Raw genomic sequence first — 18127 nt, forward strand, 5'->3', positions numbered from 1 at the left:
TTACTGGTCCCATCTGGTAGCCCTTTCTATTGAAAGATTTCTGACTAAATACAGATTCTGTCTAACTGCATCAGGGAGAGCAATCCAGTGACAAAAAGCATTATACACATGTACACTTAAAACACTATTTTGCTTCAAAACATGTAATTTAATATTTGGGTGGCGGAGTTCTCTCATTTGTCTCCCTGTATGCGCATGATTTAAATGTATTTTGCAATACATGTGGATGCAGCAAGACAGCTACATCTGTCTCCTCTCCTTAAAAGAATTAAAGTTGTAATTTAAAATTCAGTGATTACATTTTCTGACATCTGATCCCTTAAATTTTACACTTAAAGAAATAAAATCACGTATCCAGTCACATGCAAGTAAAATATCTGCATTTCATGAAAAAATAGATGCAAGCTCCTGACTATCTGTTACTGCCCTTTGCACAGCATAAACTTTGGATTTTATGAGGCAGAGACCTTTTGTACTATGTGGGTAAAGTATCTTGAATAAAGATACAAAGATTATGCTGTAGTTTCTGATTTTTATGAAATACATATATATATATATATATATGCAACTATAGGAAATATTTAACACCCACGTATAGTATGGTTGTATAGTTTGATCAACTACTTTCCAATTATTCCCTGTATCTAATTTTTGGTCTAAATAGACATTTGCAGCTATTTTCTTATTATACAACAATGAAGCACAAACAGAGCAAATACAATCTCTATGAGCCCCTCTAAATACTGAGTTTGATCTGCTAACATTGAGCATCCTGGACATGTACATCTTTGACAACCACAGGACACTCACCCTTTGTGATGGAGTTTGTATCAATGAACATGGTATTTTTTATGAGTTAAAGTACAGGAAAACCCACTCACACTCTAAGGTCTACTAAAAACCTTAGGAACCATAAAGCCCCAACTATGATTTCTTATAGCATTTGCTAACTTTGGAGAACTTTGTGAATTTGGCAAAACTTCAGCAATGTCTCCAATACTGGCAGACAGTGGGATGTACAAACCTCCAAAAGGGATTTTTCTGTGTGTAGGAGTTCATGCACAGCATATATACGTATCTGGATAAATGTATATATACATATTGATGTTCTCTGTTTCTCTGACCATCTGCGAAAGATCCTAAAATCTCTCTGTTTCTGACTGCTGAGAAGACTTGTCCTGATATCACTGTTTAATTGACAAAAATTTGTGGCTCCAGCTGAAGGGATGGTGCATTTTGGAGAGGAATAAACTTCAAATGAGTTAAATACAGTGCTTTCTGCATGATTAACTGCTTTACACTTAGCTTTATTAAGCAGAAGGTTGGCAGATATTAACATGATGAGGTGAATGGAGCCTCAACTTGAGAATCACCTCTCCCTCTCCTTCTACGGGAAGTACTAGATATTGCACGATTTTTATTGGAGTTATACTATGATATTGATTTTTCTGCCAAATGCACTAAAATAAGCAAATAAACCCCACAGTGTGCTACTCTCAAAGCCTTCTGATTAAAGGGATTCCTTGGTGGGTATTGTATTTTTAAAAAAACTGCAACTCTCATAGATTGATTTTTGCTGAAAAAGCGTAATGACCATTTTAATCATATTTCCACAGGTCCAGTCATGCCACTGCCAACAACCAGGTTTAGTCTGTGTGATCGATGCACAGGATCACAGCAAAGGAAACCTCTCGATGCTCAGAAGACACACAGTTAAGCAGGGTTATCAGTAAATAGGGAACATATTCATTAGTGATACACCCTGATTCTCTGGCCCATAACCAATTCTTCACAGTCTCTGGGGTGAAACTCACGTGTTTAATGCTCCTTTGTCACAGAGCTCCTGTCTCCTGGTATCTATCACCCCAACACATTTGCATCTGCATTGAAACATGAGAATTTCTTCTCAAAAGGAAGAGAACTGCTAGTTGTCTTAAAATTAGGTTTTAAGACCCTCTGACTCCCTATTTATTTCTCTGTGTGTAAAGATGGAAATCCTATTTCTGTGCATCTGTACAGCACCCTGGTGAGCCGTTCAGTCAAGACTAGAAATTTGAGAGTTTAGATCTAAATGTCTTCCTTGCACAAAAAGTGATAAGTTTAAAGTTTTGGGAAAAGTTTAAGGGAAGTCTTACAGAAAGCCAAGGTGTCCAGCACATCTTTTTGTGTTTATGAAGACAAAACAAAGCCCCTGTGATGTGAACTAGCAGCCAGCTCACACACTCAGTGTGGGCAGGCTGTGCACGCGGCTCCTCCAGGGGCCAAACAGACATCCCTAACATTTGTTGAGAAGAACATCTTAATGGATAAAATTAACCATATGCAGAGAAGGTAAAATTTCAACTTAAAAACAGCCCAATATTTCAGAGCAGGTGGAACCTACATTTCCCTGAGGAACATTGTGACCCATCTCCCATCTCTCCATCCTGAACAGAGCACTCAGAGCACAGGTCAGCTTCCTGAGACACACCTCACCTGCTCCAGGCTTCAGGGGAATTTCTAAAAATGGTCTTGGGCTGCAGAAGCCTTGGTTCAGGTTTAAATGGCACCTCTATTTGTCAGCACTCATAGCCTTTCTAGAAAATCTTTTCCTTGAGATTGCAAATGGGTTGTTATGCACGTAGTGGTGCAACATGCTGGTGCTAAAAGGTCAGACAACACAAACTCAGATTTAAGAAGCAATTTTTAAAATACATGGACAAAATCACTTTCCATACCTGCATTTACTCTGCCTTTTGAAGGAATGCAGCACTGGGCTCAGACTTTATCTAAACCCACCAAGTGATTTGACTGCATCTGACCAAAAAATGTCCTCACAGAGAAACACCGAGCTGCTGAAGGATGAATGAAACCACAGTAACTGAGCTGTGTGACACTTCCAAATTTTGCTGAGTTACAAGAGATCTAACTTTGATTTTGGCTGGAGTGTTTGGGTGAAATGCTGAATCTCTCATGCATCAGACACAAAGCAGTGAAGCTGAGCAGACCCAGATCCCAGAGCTGGGCTGGGCGATGCTGTCAGAGCAGGGCAGCTGAGATCCCAGCTGGGACAGCCAGCAGCTCCCCTGGGATTGAATCATCCGTCCTGACCCCAGCCCGGAGGCTGCAGGGATCCCAGAGCTCCGTGACACGCAATTAGCAACCAGACAATGCCGGCAGAGAACGACAGCAACACCAGAGACCTCCGAGAGCACAGCAAAGCACTCGAGCAAGGAAAATATTGAATGGGCAAATGGGATTTAGGTGGAGTGTGACACAGACAAATGCTTATAAACAATCCAAGAATTTCTAAAAGTCTCTGGAGGAAAAGACATCTTTCATGTGGCAGAGCTGTAATACATAAAGCCATATGTATTACTGCAATTTGGCTCTAATGTGGACTCAAAAACTACTCTCAGTTTTTATTGAAAAGCAGGAAAATTGTGTGAGTACATTATATGCAACTGATGGATAAAACTTAAAATTGATGTTTAAAAAAAAAAAAAACCTTAGACACAAATCACCTTTCTAAGAAATGAGAAATAACACTGCATCCTAACAGATTTATATCACAGGAGAATCTATGGCTTGGCTAAAATGCCACTTTAAATGTTTAAAACACTTTTTCCCTGACAGTGTAACTCTGGCTTATCCATTTAGACTGGTGCATTATCTATCATAAATAGGAGTTAAATTTCAAATACTATTTAGAAGGAACAGGGTTTTACAAGGTTGATATTCTTTTGCATTTGAAATAATCCTTTAAATACCAAGCCTTGAAGGTTTTGCTCACAACAATAAGGAATATTTCATTTTCAAATGCATTTAAGAGATAAAAATCCCCAGCACCAAAGCTGGCAAAATTTTTTCATGTAACTAGTTTTAAGATTTTTTTTTTTTAAATCACAGAAATATTCTAAAACATAAAAGAATTGAATTCATGCAGGGTGAAATTTACCAAAACTGAAATAATCTATTTTTTATTAACATTAAAAAATTTCTGTTTAAAACCCTGCATTTGTATTACTAGCAAGATTTCTTCACAGCCCACCAACTATATAAGAGATTTCAGCATTTTTTCTGCAATTTGCCACACTCACATTCACAAAGAAGAGGCCCTTCAAGCATCAACATTTAACAATAATGGACTTTATAACCAGTGTTTTGTACTTTATTCAGTAAGGGATTTTTTTCCCATTTTCAAACACTACCAAGGCCACTGCAGAGCTCAAGTAATAATCTATTTTTAAATTATACTGTGACAGTAGTTAAATTACTATAACCTCTTTCTATATTTTGCCCAAAATCTAGTTAAATATTTAAATAAAAGCAAATATTAAAGACTACTGTAATATATACTGTTCAAATTTCTTTCTCATATTTCACATTTAGCATAAAAAAGCAGTGTTATAATAGTTGCATATTTAACGTTTACTGTTGCTGATATAAAATTACTGTTAAAGCTTGTATCTACACTTGCAGATAAAAAATGGGCAGGTGGTATTTCCTCAATGAGGAAAGATTTGCATTTTTAACCAGGTATATCCATGTTAAAGAATTATATCACTAAAATATTTCAAGGAATTTCAATTGGAATTTCACAGGAGGTAAATGCACAGTAAATTATTACAGAATCATTTTTAGAAAGAAATAATTTTGCTAATTTTATCTCCAAAAGAACCCCTGTTTGGACAACATTTTCCCCTTCCATTTCCTTTTTCATTTTGTTTCTAACGCAGACTTGCTGGTTCTATGTCATCCCTTTCCTGTAAAGTTTGCACTCTAGTATTTAAGTTCTTCTATAACCTGTAAGAATCCGAAAGACAGTCTATAACATTTATTGCCCCTACGTGACTTCAAGAATATTAAAATATCTGAGGAAAGTGACACCAACACATCTATTTAAAATTTCTCACATGCCAAACTAAAGTCCTTATCCTTGTAATAATTGATGAGGAAGCCCCAATAAATGGGGAAAGATGGTGCTTTGAGGTAATTTTAAATTCAATTAAATTGAAAAAATGTGAAGTTCTCTCAAAGTAGCTTTTAATGCATTTTTTCCCCATTTAATTTTTACTCTTTATTTATTCTTCACTGAAGTCACTCTATAGGAGCTTGCTTATATTAGAAAATATAAAAGATTGATACAGCTGTTGTGATCAAGCTGCAATCTCACTCTGAGATTTTTACAAGTGTTTCAAAATTCCCATTTTTTTTTGGTTCCCAAGGATGCAGTTTTGCCAAAAGCTGTGGTTGAGGCTTTGTGCAGAAACAGCTCATCTGCCTGAGATAATTGGGCAGACTCATTTTCTCTGTCTTCAGTTTTCATACTCAACCTCTGCTGCCACATTGTTAAATTCAAGGAGGGAGGAATATCTGATTTGAAGGGGAAGAATTGCTTATGAATAATTATCCTGCAGACTATTCAACATTACTAAGTATTTACTCACAAATCAAAATGCTGCTGTCACAAAATAACCAAAATATCAGCCTAAAGCAAAACTTGAGTGACAAACAAACATGGAGACTCCTCCTGCTACAAGGACAAATATCCACAAACACAAGATTTCCTTTCAATATCAGGTGCTTTAGAACATTTTTTTTTTCTTTTTTTAACTCTCTCTGGTTGCTGATGTAACAAATAGTGCATACCAAGCACAGAAATGGCTGTCTCCATAGCAATTGGGGCAGGTTTTGCTGTTTCCCTAGTTACTCTTGACTGATAACCATCTGTTGTTCTCCTCTGCCACAGCCCCAAAGGGGAAAAGGGGAAGAAAAGACAAAGATAAAATGGGTGTTTGAGAAAATGAAAGTTACTTACTGTGGTGTTTTTTTACAGTTTTAGAAGGTTTGCACTTACTTAAATTATTTATTGTTATGTTGACAAGTGTCAAACACCAGATGTAAAGGAAAGTTCTAGTTCAGAATGTTACTAACCAGTGACCTTATTGATCAGAAATCATACCAGGGAATCAGATTAGGAATATTAATAGGAAATCATATCATTAGGGACAGTATTATGAAACTGGAAAATTTGAAAGCCAGGCATAGAAGAAATACGCAGTTGTTAGAAGGAAATAAAGAGCAGACATTAGTCATGTGCAAAGAGCACATGGAGGAGGTGCAGGTGCTTCCATGCACGCAGCTGCTGCAGGTGGAGTAGGAACTGTGCATTGCACCCTGAGCTCTGCTCCTCTGGGGCTGTGACTCCAGCCCAGCCTGAGCCCCCTGCTCCTCTCGGGTGTTTCTGGCACGGGGAGGCTGCAGCTGCCCGAGCCCCATCCTGAGCCCAGGACTGCAGCACCGCTGAAACTCACCCAGAATCTGTGCCCTGTGAGCAAGGCCAGGGCTTACACAGGCTCCTGCACCATCGTGGCATCACTTCTGTGGAGCTAACAGCACAGAAATCCCATTCATTCCCAAGGCAAAACAAACAAACCCCACAGGGGAGCTGGTACCGCCCATCAGTGCAGCAGCATCTGTAGCCATGATATTTTCTGAAAAATCCTTTCCTTAGGATTTTTCCTCCTGAGAAGCTGAGAGGCCTCAGGAACAACATGTAACCAATGGTTATCTGCTGCTGTGGAATGCAACAGGTGCATCTGGGATTGGTCTCATGTGGTTGTTTCTAATTAATGGCCAATCACAGCTGGCTCAGACTCTGTCTGAGACACAAGCTTTTGTTATCATTTTTGCTTTTCTATTCTTAGCCAGCCTTCTGATGAAATCCTTTCTTCTATTCTTTTAGTATAGTTTTAATATAATATATATAATAAAATAATAAATCAAGCCTTCTGAAACATGGAGTCAGATCCTCATCTCCTCCCTCATCCTCAGACCCCTGCAAACACGGTCACAAGCGTCAGCTGGGATTGGGGTTTTCTCCTTAAAATCATTCTGTGCTGTAACAGATTCATTACAGAACCAAAACTTTTTTAAAAAGACCCAAAATGCTCCATCCCTTCCAATTAAAAAGTGTATCAGTTGCCAAAGACAAACAAAAATTGGCATGTAAAATGGGCTCAGCAGGACAGAGGGCTGCAAGAAGCTCTCCAGTGTGACACAACAAGGCAGGGCTGGTGCTCTCTGGCTCCTGGCTGCAGAGCTGGACAGATGTTCTGGACATGGGTGACATCTCTGCTGCCCTGGGGACACCACTGCAGGTGGAGCTGCCCCTGAGCCCAGCCCACGCCAGTGGCACTGAGCTCACTGTGAGATGGTTTAACAGGGACACCGAGCAAAAAGCCTGGGAATTCTGGAGGTGCTCCTTGCTGCCACATTTTTATGTTTAAAAACCTACAAAACTCAGGTTTGAGAGGAAAATGAAGGCTCTCCTGCCTTTGAGAAGCTTGGACTTGACCAGGAAACATGAAAATGCTGTGGGGCACAGAGGCTGTGGCAGAGCAGGGAAGGTGAACATGCCCAGGGCAAGTGCCTGGTTTTTACATGGTTAGGGGGATGACAGAGCAAAAGGAAATCTGGACATTCAATCTCCAGACATCTGTCCCCTCTGAAATCCCATATCACATTAGATTAATGCTATCACCTGCAGTCATACAATGACTTGGGATATGTTCCTCTAGCTCTCAGGACTAAAATTAGCAGGAAGTAATACCAAACCACTAAATATTGGGAGTATATGGCAGAGTGTCTGCCTTGCTGCATAGTTGGTAAATTTGGGCAAAACAGTTGATTTTTTTGTTTGTTTGTTTTGTTTGTTTTGGTAACTTTTTTCCTTTTGTAATTAGAAAATCAATACTAAAACCTTGTGGATACTATCCAATTAACAGCTTACAGTTATAAATGGTAGTTTCTTAGTATAATACACCAATAAGTTTTCAGTCAAAGCCTGTTTTATCAGACTGTTTTTAAAAAAAAACAAAAATGACCAATTAAAGCTGGAGAAGGAATCACAGTTCTAAATATCTCCACATCCCATTTTGGACTGAGGGACTTTTCTCAACATGGTCCTGCTCAGTTCCTCAACCAACTCCCACAGCCACTGGAGAACAGTTAACAAATTACGTATTTCAAGATGCTGCATTCATTTTAAATCATCCTGATAGGGATTTCCAGCACTGACCATGCTTAACACAGGCTCAGAAGCTTTTCTAAGGGCTTCCAAATCAGGCCATTTCATCTTTAACACAGCTGTGAGCTTCTATGAACCACACAGATGAATATAAGTGGCATCTCCAGATAAAAACAGGGTTGGAGGGTGTGCTTCCAGGATTTCGCTTTGTTTTACCCTTTTTCTTCTATACTGATCAGACAACAGCAGCTTGATTTTGAAACATGGAATTTATCCCCTTCTAGTAATTTTTGTTGTAAAATCAGCCACTGACAAACTCACCAACAAAAAATAAATGTTTTGAATTACTTTAAGACAAAGAGGCATTAGGCTTAGTTACAGTTCTGTGTTGTTCACTGATGACCTGCCTGGGTATTATCAGAGATTTTGTTTTTAACACAAAAATGCTTCTAATGACATGCAGCTGCAAATCCTGACTCCTAACCCTTTTTCTCTGCTTTGCTGGTTGATTTCTCAGGCCAGCTGAGGAAGAATAGCAGCCACAAGTACCTCACATAACCAGAGCCCTGTTGCCCTCTTACTGATACAAAACAGGGCTGGCAATAGCTGTAAAAACCATTGAAATTTGTTTTCCAGTGGCTGATTCAATGCATATGCAAAGCCCTGATCCTGTGATTTTACGTCTTTATATTTGTCATTTCTTAGCATGACATCCCATTTTGCAAGTCAGAGCTGTGGCTGACTTGTAACCAGTTCTAGATAAGATTATGGGTGAGTTTAGATGAATTGGTGCTAAGGGTGGGAGAGACACACTGGAATTCAGCCTGAACCTTTACAGCACTTACATCAAACTTCATTCTCACTACTCAAGGCAATGAATTCAAGTTTCCCATCCAGGGTCCTACTGGAATAACTTTTACAGTCTGACTGTATACCCTGTATACCTCATTGCCCCAATTTTGCTTGTTCTGCATGATTTCAAACAAATAAATTAACACAATACGTGCTTTGGGTTGCTGCATTACCTGCTTATGTTACAAAAACTGTAATTAAAGGGTGAAATCTTGCTGTGGGCTTTTATATGCTGATTTATATTTCTACTAATCTTATAAAAATAGCACTCTGCACTTTTTCTGAGCACTCTGTGTGCTTATATAAGTAATTTAGGTAGCTACATATACAGGTACTTATATATGAGTAAGCAAATAACACTTCCCTTAGTCTAGACTAAGAAGAGTGGCAAAGGGTTCCTATAAGCACTAAAATCTGCTATTCTGTCATATACAAGTCCTGAGCAGGCCAGCCTGCAGCTGATTCTTCATTATCTCCGTTCCTGAGGTCCACTGATAAATATGGAGTGTTTGTTGGGCAGTGGGACATGAACTTGAAGACCTATTCTTCTTCCCTGAGTAGCTGTCCATATCCAAATTAATTACCCCATGACATATTTCTGAAGTTGTCACACCAGCTCTGCCTCTGTGACTTGTGTTCCCCTCTGCCACCGCAGTCCTTTGTCTACACCAGGTCTAGAACACTTCCCAAACTCTGTGAAACAACTGCACCTAGCAAATTAAGGCCTAAAACATTTAAAAAGAACTAACTAGAACAAGAAGTATTTGGAAAGACAACCCGTTTATAGAACAAAAAAGAGGAAATCTTTAAGAAAAGTAAAACAAAACCCAAAAAATATTGTAGGAACCAAAATAAGTAAGTTACCTGATAGATTAAATGGGAATCAAAACCAATGTTCTTCTTGGTTATCTAGGCACCTAATAATTACATCAGTTTTTAAATACTTTGGAAAGCGCTCTGGAATTAACAGCAAACTGGATCACAGTTGACAAAAAAAAGCCATTTTGCTTTCCTGTTTTCAAGGCAGCCAAATTCACATAATCTGTGAATGTTTGTCACCCGAGGTAAGGACAGCAATCCACCCTGCAGATTGTTGTTTACAAGCACTTTGCAACAAATGTTGTATTTGAACACCCATATGAACCATAAGCATCCAATATGTTTGGATGGCTGCATTCAGTTTTTGTTAGCAGATCTGCAGCTTCCCAAACAATGTTTTACCAAATCAATGTGGCACTGCCACGTCCCCTTCAGAAACATGGCATGGAGCATATGTGACAGCTCTGTGCATCTTCACCAGGGAGTTCCTTTCCACCTACATGTAACCATAGGTCTGCTTCTTTTGATTCATAAAAACAAATGCATCCATCTATTTTTTGGCTTTTATGGGATGGCTGTAGCATTTGAGTTCCCCACCATTTTTAATATATTTATTCCTGCTCCCCAGAGCTGTCAGCAGCACCGTGAGGTTTTACAAAATTTTGGGAACTGAACTCATCTCTTCCACTTCAACTAACCTACAGATTTCCAAATTAAAATGTTCTTCTCTATCCTTGAGACAGGTATAATACTAATATAAAACATGGAGCAATGACATCATAGAAATTGATACGTTTTGTTGATTGCAATCTGTTTTTATGTGTTTTACCCCCTATCTAATAGATAACCAGTGATAACCTTAATGAAATAATACCCTCACAATAACCAATAGCTTTCACATCAGAATACATGGGCTTTTACTTTTTTTGAATAAACAAAAAAACCAGGAGATGCTGCAGTAAGGTAGAAAAATCATAAAGAAAGGCTTCGTAAAACCAAGCCTGCTCCCCCAGAACAATGCCTGGGAAAGTTTATTTGAATTTCTCTCTGACCAGACTGTCAGCATCCACATGCAGGAGAGAAAATTTACATCCAAAGGGCTGAACACAGTGCAGGAGATCATTACTGATGGTATTATTGCCACAAAGTACCTTTACAGAGATGCAGGTAAAGGATGTAGAACAGCACTGGTGCTTTACTGGGCTTGAAAGGAAAAGTCATCAAATCCCTACTGTTATATCCTCACATGAGCTGAATTCTTGGGGAGAGCTGAAAAGCAGGCTGCAGGTACTGAGGCCTTCCAGCTTTCCCTGTGGATTGCCAGTCTCCTGCAGGGATAAACTGCTGGGCAAGGAAAAACTCAACCTGGGAGCTGAAACATCACAGAGCAGAGACCCCAGCACCAAGGGACAACCATCATCTCCAAAACAACACACAGTGCAAGAGCAGGAGGACAGGTCACCTCCAAAGGGATTTATTCCTTCTTGCAGGAGATTTGAGCGACTTAAAACTCTGTACTTTATCTCTAAATGCAGGACTTGTAATGAATCTAAGTGTGAAAGAATTATTTCATCAAAAACTGGTAAAAACAGCATCCCAAGATAACTGCATGCCCAATTTAAAAAGAAAAATATGGATAGAAGATGGCTTACTGTTAGACATAAGGTTAGTATTATTAAATAATTTTTGCACTTCTGATATCAACAGAAAATACCATACAGGCAGGTTTATGTACAAAATTTCCTAGAAGCTACAGACTTCAGTATTTTTCTCTGTAAATTTCCCTTTTAATTTTTTTTTAAGAAAAGTATTTCCTTTTAAAATCATTAAAACAACCATCAAGTAATCCTAGACATTGTGATTTCTTAAATATAAATGCTTACATTCTGAAATGTTCATTCACATTTACTCACTAGTCACTGAATAAGGATTCTAGAAGCCTTAAAAACTTGAAGCCACTATCAAACAATCTTCAAAATTAACTTATTCAGATGAATTTCAAATTTTCTTGCTAGGTGGTTTATATTTTATGGGTATTTTTCCCTGACATTAGTCCATAAATTAATTCATAAAGAGACATCTGCTTCCTCTGCCAGTGTTGTTGTGGCAAAAAGGAGCCTCATGCAAGAAAACTTGGACTCCCAGGTAGGAGCAGGCAGCAAGTTTGGACACAAGATCACACCAGTTACCTCACCTGACCCTTTAGACAAAACCTCAAAAGCCTAATTCATACTGAGACGTGGCAGCACTGAAATAAAACAGCCAGAAAAAAGCCCTGCCCCATTTTTTTTTCTTTTTTACAATCAAAGCAACAATTTTTTTTTTTTTTGTAAGTAGGTAAAGAGGATACCTGAACAATTGGCTTCACAGGACATTTCTCCCATCCTTCTCAGTCCCTGTCCTGAGAGCTCTGCCTGTTGCCCAACTTATTGAGAAGGGCTGGCTGCTCCCCCCCCTTGCCTGATCATTTACCCTTAATTATGTTTTCAGCTGCTCCTCAGAAGGGAGAGCTCCACATCTCTGAAAAGCAGTGAGAGCTGCAGGCAGAGAGCTAAAACCAAACGAAAAATCCACCCCCACCAACAACCCCCTGCCCAAATGGTTCAGATAATTGTGAGTCCCTCTTACTCAGTGAATTATTTCAGGCAAACCACTTGACCTCTTTGCAGCAGTCATCTTCCCTCTTAGACTGGGTTTAAAAGCAGGACCTAATCAATAGCTGTTGCTGCATATGACCTGAGTTTAAGCATATAAATTAAATACTAAATAAGGTAGGTTCAAGGGTGAAACTCACATACAAGGCTACTGAAGGGTCACACAAAAAAAAAGCAGAAAAAAGTCAATCTCATTTCTAAAGGTAATTTTCACAGTAGAAAGCTCCATTTCCCACCCCATGGCACAAAATGCCATTTTTAATGTGTATGAGAGAGCCCTGTTCTGCTGCCCTGAGAGGCAGGCTGGGTGCTTTCTGCTGGGCTCGTGGAAATGCAGCAAGAACTGCTTATGGGCATCTTAATGTGAATCATTTGCCTTAAGATTTCTTGTGCACCACATCACAGTTTTATACAGCCCATTATCTCCAAATGAGTTAAATTCTAGGGTTGGGAGGTTTGGTTTTGGGTTGGGGCTTTTCTGAGGGTTTTTTTTTTTTGAAAAGCACCACTCTATGTTCTAGCATTAAGGTATCATGACTGCCTTATAAGCAACTTGTGATTGACAGGATATTGATGCAGAATTTATATCGGGAAATAATATTGATTGTTCATTCATGAAACTCTGCTGTTCCTTCAAATAAACAATTCCAAACCCCTTGTTTTCCCTAGTCAAACAAGAGAAAGGAAGAAGAATCCTAAGTGTGAAAATGCACCTTGGACAAGCTGTGTATGCACATTACCACAGTGCTACTGTGCTGCTCAATGAGTTGGAAAAATAACTCCAAAAGAGCTTTAAAAAAACCCACAAAAGACTGGAGCAGAGGTTACTTCCTCATGAAGATGGAATTCTCTCATTTGTTTCTTTGACATTTATGGGACTACCAAAGGGTAAACAAAAGCAAAATTAGATCCCACAGGCCTTTGGTAGGGAAAAAAGAGTGGAGGGAAATGATATTCAGCAGCAGAAATCAGCTGTACAAATGAGACCATCATCTCACAGCCTTTTCCACTGCTGCTGCCTCCACTCCCCCTGTGTCATCTGGTCTTAAACAAAAGGGGTTTTATTCTTGCCTACCTCAAAGCTATTATACTAAAGCCATTCTCAGATTTGCACCTAGATAATCAACTTTATTTCTATTAATCTCATGGCAGATCTCTAAGTGCCTGAGAATTCCCTCTGTGCTTTACTCAGATTTAGATCCTTATTTTATACAGGAAGAAAACACTGCAGATGAAAGCAAAAACACTGGTGGTTTTTTTGAATAAAATGAAGATCCTCAATAGGATTTTCTTAATATCCATGCAGGATTTACATGACCTGAGCTTCTTTTGAGGACAGTTTTAAGTGATGCAGCAACTGAGCTGTTTAAAAGGACTGTGTAACATCCCTGGCTGTACAAACACAGTGAGCATATGTTCATATAAAAACAATTTGTGATGAAAAAACTCTACACTACAGTTAGACCATGACAGTTTAATATTTTTCTTTCAAGGCATATCAATTTTGTATTGAATTGAATTGCAGGTGGCTTTGTTTTTCTACACTTCATCTCATGGAGCCACCCAACTGCAGGATAGCAAAGTCATGGAGCAGACTGAATCACTGAATGAGAAATGTAATCATTCCCTTCTGGGCTCTAAATGTGGCAAGAAGCTGCACAGAAATGTTTGAAATAGGCAGCTCTGCTCTCACACAGAAAGCTGCAGCTGAGGTGAGGGCTTGGGTCAAGAAAAAAGCTTCTGAGGTGAGAGTTGGGGTCAAAATCAGGGGGACTCCATCTCATTTTGTGGTCAAGGAAGAGTGGTGCAGGAAATCTGCTCCCCCAATCAATTACTGAAATTAATTTTTGAGCCTAAGTTATTGCCTTCTGGGAAAACTAGGGTCCATTTACTCACCTGTTTTGCATAGTGTTTGCACCACTTATTTTAAAATGGTTAGATTTAAAAGAATAATTGTGTTACCTGGAGAAAGTGATGCAGTATGAATTAAGAACTCAAGAGGTTTTATTCATACAATCACACAATGGCTTGGGTTGGAAGGGACCATAAAGATCACTGAGACCCATCTCCCCTGCCATGGGCAGGGACCCCTTGAAAAGCACAGCAAAGCAGGCACATTGTTACCTCTTCACAAAGCCAACTATCAGAACTGAATCCCAGTGAAACAGAAAAACAACTGGAGACCCCAGACACGCAGTGTCTCTGCCTTGAAAGGCAAGCAGCAAGTGGCTCTTGAGAACAGCTGCTGAGCAGGGGATCAGCACTGCTGCAGACCATCTCCTTTGGGAACCCCCATGGGCACAGAACTGGAGCTGCCAGGCATTCCCAGCACCGCCTGGCACCTCCAGGCTCTGCCCAAACCCACCCCAAACTCCTTTTCCTCTCCAGTAACAGAAATTTGTCACACTGACCAAAGAGCTGAAGCCAAGCACAGGGGGAGAGAAAAGAAGAGCAAAAAAAAAAAAAAAAGACAACTCAAGCTGTGGTTTTAACTTTGTCCAGCTGGGAAGGTCAAGTGGAAAAGGCAAACTTAGTTCTGCTGGTGGACAGTATTTACAACCCCCCTTTGTCCATGGAGTCTGCACTAAAATGATATTGCTGGGCTGTTTTGGCTAGAGACTGCACATGCTGACCCCTCTGTGGCCAGCACAGCACCAGAATAATTTCATACAAAAGGTTTGCATTAAATGTAATGAAGCAAATGACAAAATCAATAAACCTGGAATGGTGTGGCTATCATAAAAATGATGTAAATTCAGAGTTCACTCTGGTTATGAAGCTATTTATATTCATAATTAAAACCAGTACTATCTCTTTTTTTAGAATAAAACTTCCTTTTGACAATCATAGATGAATACTACAGGAAATCTTCAACAAATGTATTCAAAATTAAGGCATGGCATAAAGACAGCATAAATTACACAAAGATAAACTGTAGGCATAGGTTAGCCTAAACACGTACGTAATAAAGAAAATTTGATTTTCATACTTTTTCAACTGATGTCACATCCCATTTTAATCAAGTTTTATATCAAAAGGACAGTAAGGATACCACATAGCCTGTTTTTAAATCAAGGTATTTTCTGGAGTTTGTTTCTGTCAGAGAGACTCTTGTAAGTCTATTAAAACAGAAAAGAGCCAAATCTGCTATTCATTACTCTTCATACAAAGGCAGTGCTGCAGCAATGGGTGCTGCATCAAAATGTATCTGTGCTTCATTAGGATAAAAGAATAACGAGCCCAGAAAGCAGCAAGCAGAGCTCAGTGAAATAAGTCTGCAGATAAGTAATCTCTGGAAAGAGCAATAGTCACCCAGACTTTTTGTAGCAGATTTCAAACCCCACATAATGGGTCCCATTCAAGACTAGGGATGAGGTTTTCTTTTATCAAACTCTGGACCTGGAGCTTGTGATCTTGTTTAAAAAATTGCACCAATGTCCCACTTAGGTCAGTGAGTTATATACAATTTAAACTTCCAGACTCCCATATTTTACCTAATGGAAGAGAGATTGTAAAAGTGACCACCAAGCCTGAGGTTCTGACACACAAAGGCTGGACCTTTTCAGTCTCCTGAAAAATCCTTTGGATTTTTCCAAGGGATCCAAAGGATTCCCATCCCTGTGCCAGTTGTGCCCTGTTCCTGGTGGGACACAGCACATCCATGCATCCATGTCACTCCTCAAACCCCACTGATGACCCCAACAGCTCATTGCTGATGGCTGCAGGAGGAGCCCCTCTCAGGCTGGACAAGGCGATAAATTATGCAGGACACAAAGCATAGGGAAGATCAGAACAGAATTTGAAGTAGATGGAAAAGATTACTTAGGCCTGTGTGGGATACTTCATCTTTCTTGTCATCAGCATGAGGAGTTTACTGTATAAACAATTAAAGTGCAGGCTTTCAATAATGCTTGAAATACATTTCCAGAAAAGGAGAAAACAATTGGTATTGATGTTGTCATACTTCTACAAGAAATATGAAAAAAAAAATCTGTGGTTTGCCCAAAAATTAATACTAAAACCAATATATACTGCAGTGGATATCCAGGATACAAGAATTGGGTAAATCAGAATTATGAATAACCTTATTATGGAGGTAGTCAGCTCTGATTAGCTCAGAAAAATGAAAATTTAAAAAATATTAAATGCCACCAAACATACACCCTCCACTACTACATTGGCTTATGTACTTCTATTTTATAAGTGGAACACACTTAAGAGATATTTCAGCTTTTTATTTATCTGACATTTTACTCAGGGGGAAGCAACCTTTATAGTGAGGAAATCTGTTCCTCAGGAGTGATGGTTGAGCTTTTAATAAGTTGTCAGTGACAGATCCCTTGTGGCCAGTTGAGCCCACAACTGCAGACATCCATGAAAACAAACACTTCCTGAAATGCAAGTGGACAAGAGAGCAGAGCAGACATCCACCCTACTTATTGCAGATGTTTTCATTTAAAAAATAGAAAAAAATAAATCAGTGGTGCATTTCCAATCTGTGCAATCAATCTCACATGAAGCCCAAGTCATAGTTTAGCACATTTAACAGATTTAAGATGGTGCTGTGCTGGTTTGTCCACCTGGTGTTTCATTTATTAGCAAGGGACAAGAGAAAGGGGATTACATAAACCCAAATGTGTTTAAAAAATACAAGTAGGGACTGATGACACAACCAAATATGGCCCAGGTTTAAACCCTTCATGGGATGGTTGTGGGGTTAGCAGTGTTTATCAGGTGTGCTGCAGCTTTTGCAGGGTGTCAGTGTGCACATTCTGCTCCCTGAGGCACATGGGACCATCCAGGCTGCTGGGGAACAATGCAAACATAATAACGCATTATTATTGCATAAACAATAATGCAAACAGCAGCATTCCCATTAACAGCTCCTGTCCTAAAGCACTGCAAGGTCCTGCAGGCTGGGCCAAACCCTCCAGAGGACCATGTGAACCACAGGATCACAGAGTCACAGCACAGTTTGGGTGGGAAGGGATAAAAGTTCATCTGATTCCACCCCTGCCATGGCAGGGACACCTTCCACCATCCCAGGCTGCTCCAAGCCCCATCCAGCCTGGCCCTGGGCACTGCCAGGGATCCAGGGGCAGCCACAGCTGCTCTGGGCACCTGTGCCAGGCCTCACCACCCTCACAGGGAACAATCTCTTCCTAATATCCAACCTAAACCTGCTCTCTGTCATTTAATGCCATTCCCCATTGTCTTATCACTTCATGCCCTTCTAAAACACTCCCTGAAAACTGACAGAACCCTAATGCCAAGCATTTACAAAAATAAACTATCAAGACTGAAACTGGCTCACTCACTAGCAACATCACTGCTGAGCTGGTATCTCTTAGCATCAGTGCACATTGCAAAAATCCTATGAAACTTTCTCCTCAAGAAGGTAATTCTGAATAATGACTATTCCTTATGATGTCAAAAGAGACACACAGAAGTTTCAGGGTTGTAAAAACACTTAAAGCCCCAGTATTTTATGGGAATTCCAATAAACTGCCTGAGAGCACCATCATTCAGCACAGCTACTCAGAAGACACTGCCTCTATGCAGCATATCCTAGAAAAATGCAGAATTAGCTTTTTATTCCAGACCCCTTGCTCACCCTCAGCCATCCTGCACAAAACTCTTCTGCAAGAGAAGGGACCCAAGGGCAGGACAAAGGTAGGGCACAGACCCTGTGCTCAGGGTCCTGTGCTCCCACAGACCATCAGGAAGATGCTGATGATGAACACATCATCTCTCCAATGCAGCACAGAGAGGAAAAAGCCTCCGCTGATTC

The 18127-nt window shown here is 39.7% G+C and overlaps 1 protein-coding gene across 2 annotated transcripts in view; it reads right to left on the reverse strand.

The window, feature by feature from the left end:
• Positions 1-18127, reverse strand: part of SLIT3 (slit guidance ligand 3) — a 491996-nt gene that overhangs the window by 222211 nt on the left and 251658 nt on the right. The gene's annotated exons all lie outside the window — the stretch shown is intronic.

The sequence above is a fragment of the Molothrus aeneus genome, chromosome 15 (genome assembly GCF_037042795.1).
Source record: "Molothrus aeneus isolate 106 chromosome 15, BPBGC_Maene_1.0, whole genome shotgun sequence".
Lineage (NCBI taxonomy): Eukaryota > Metazoa > Chordata > Aves > Passeriformes > Icteridae > Molothrus > Molothrus aeneus.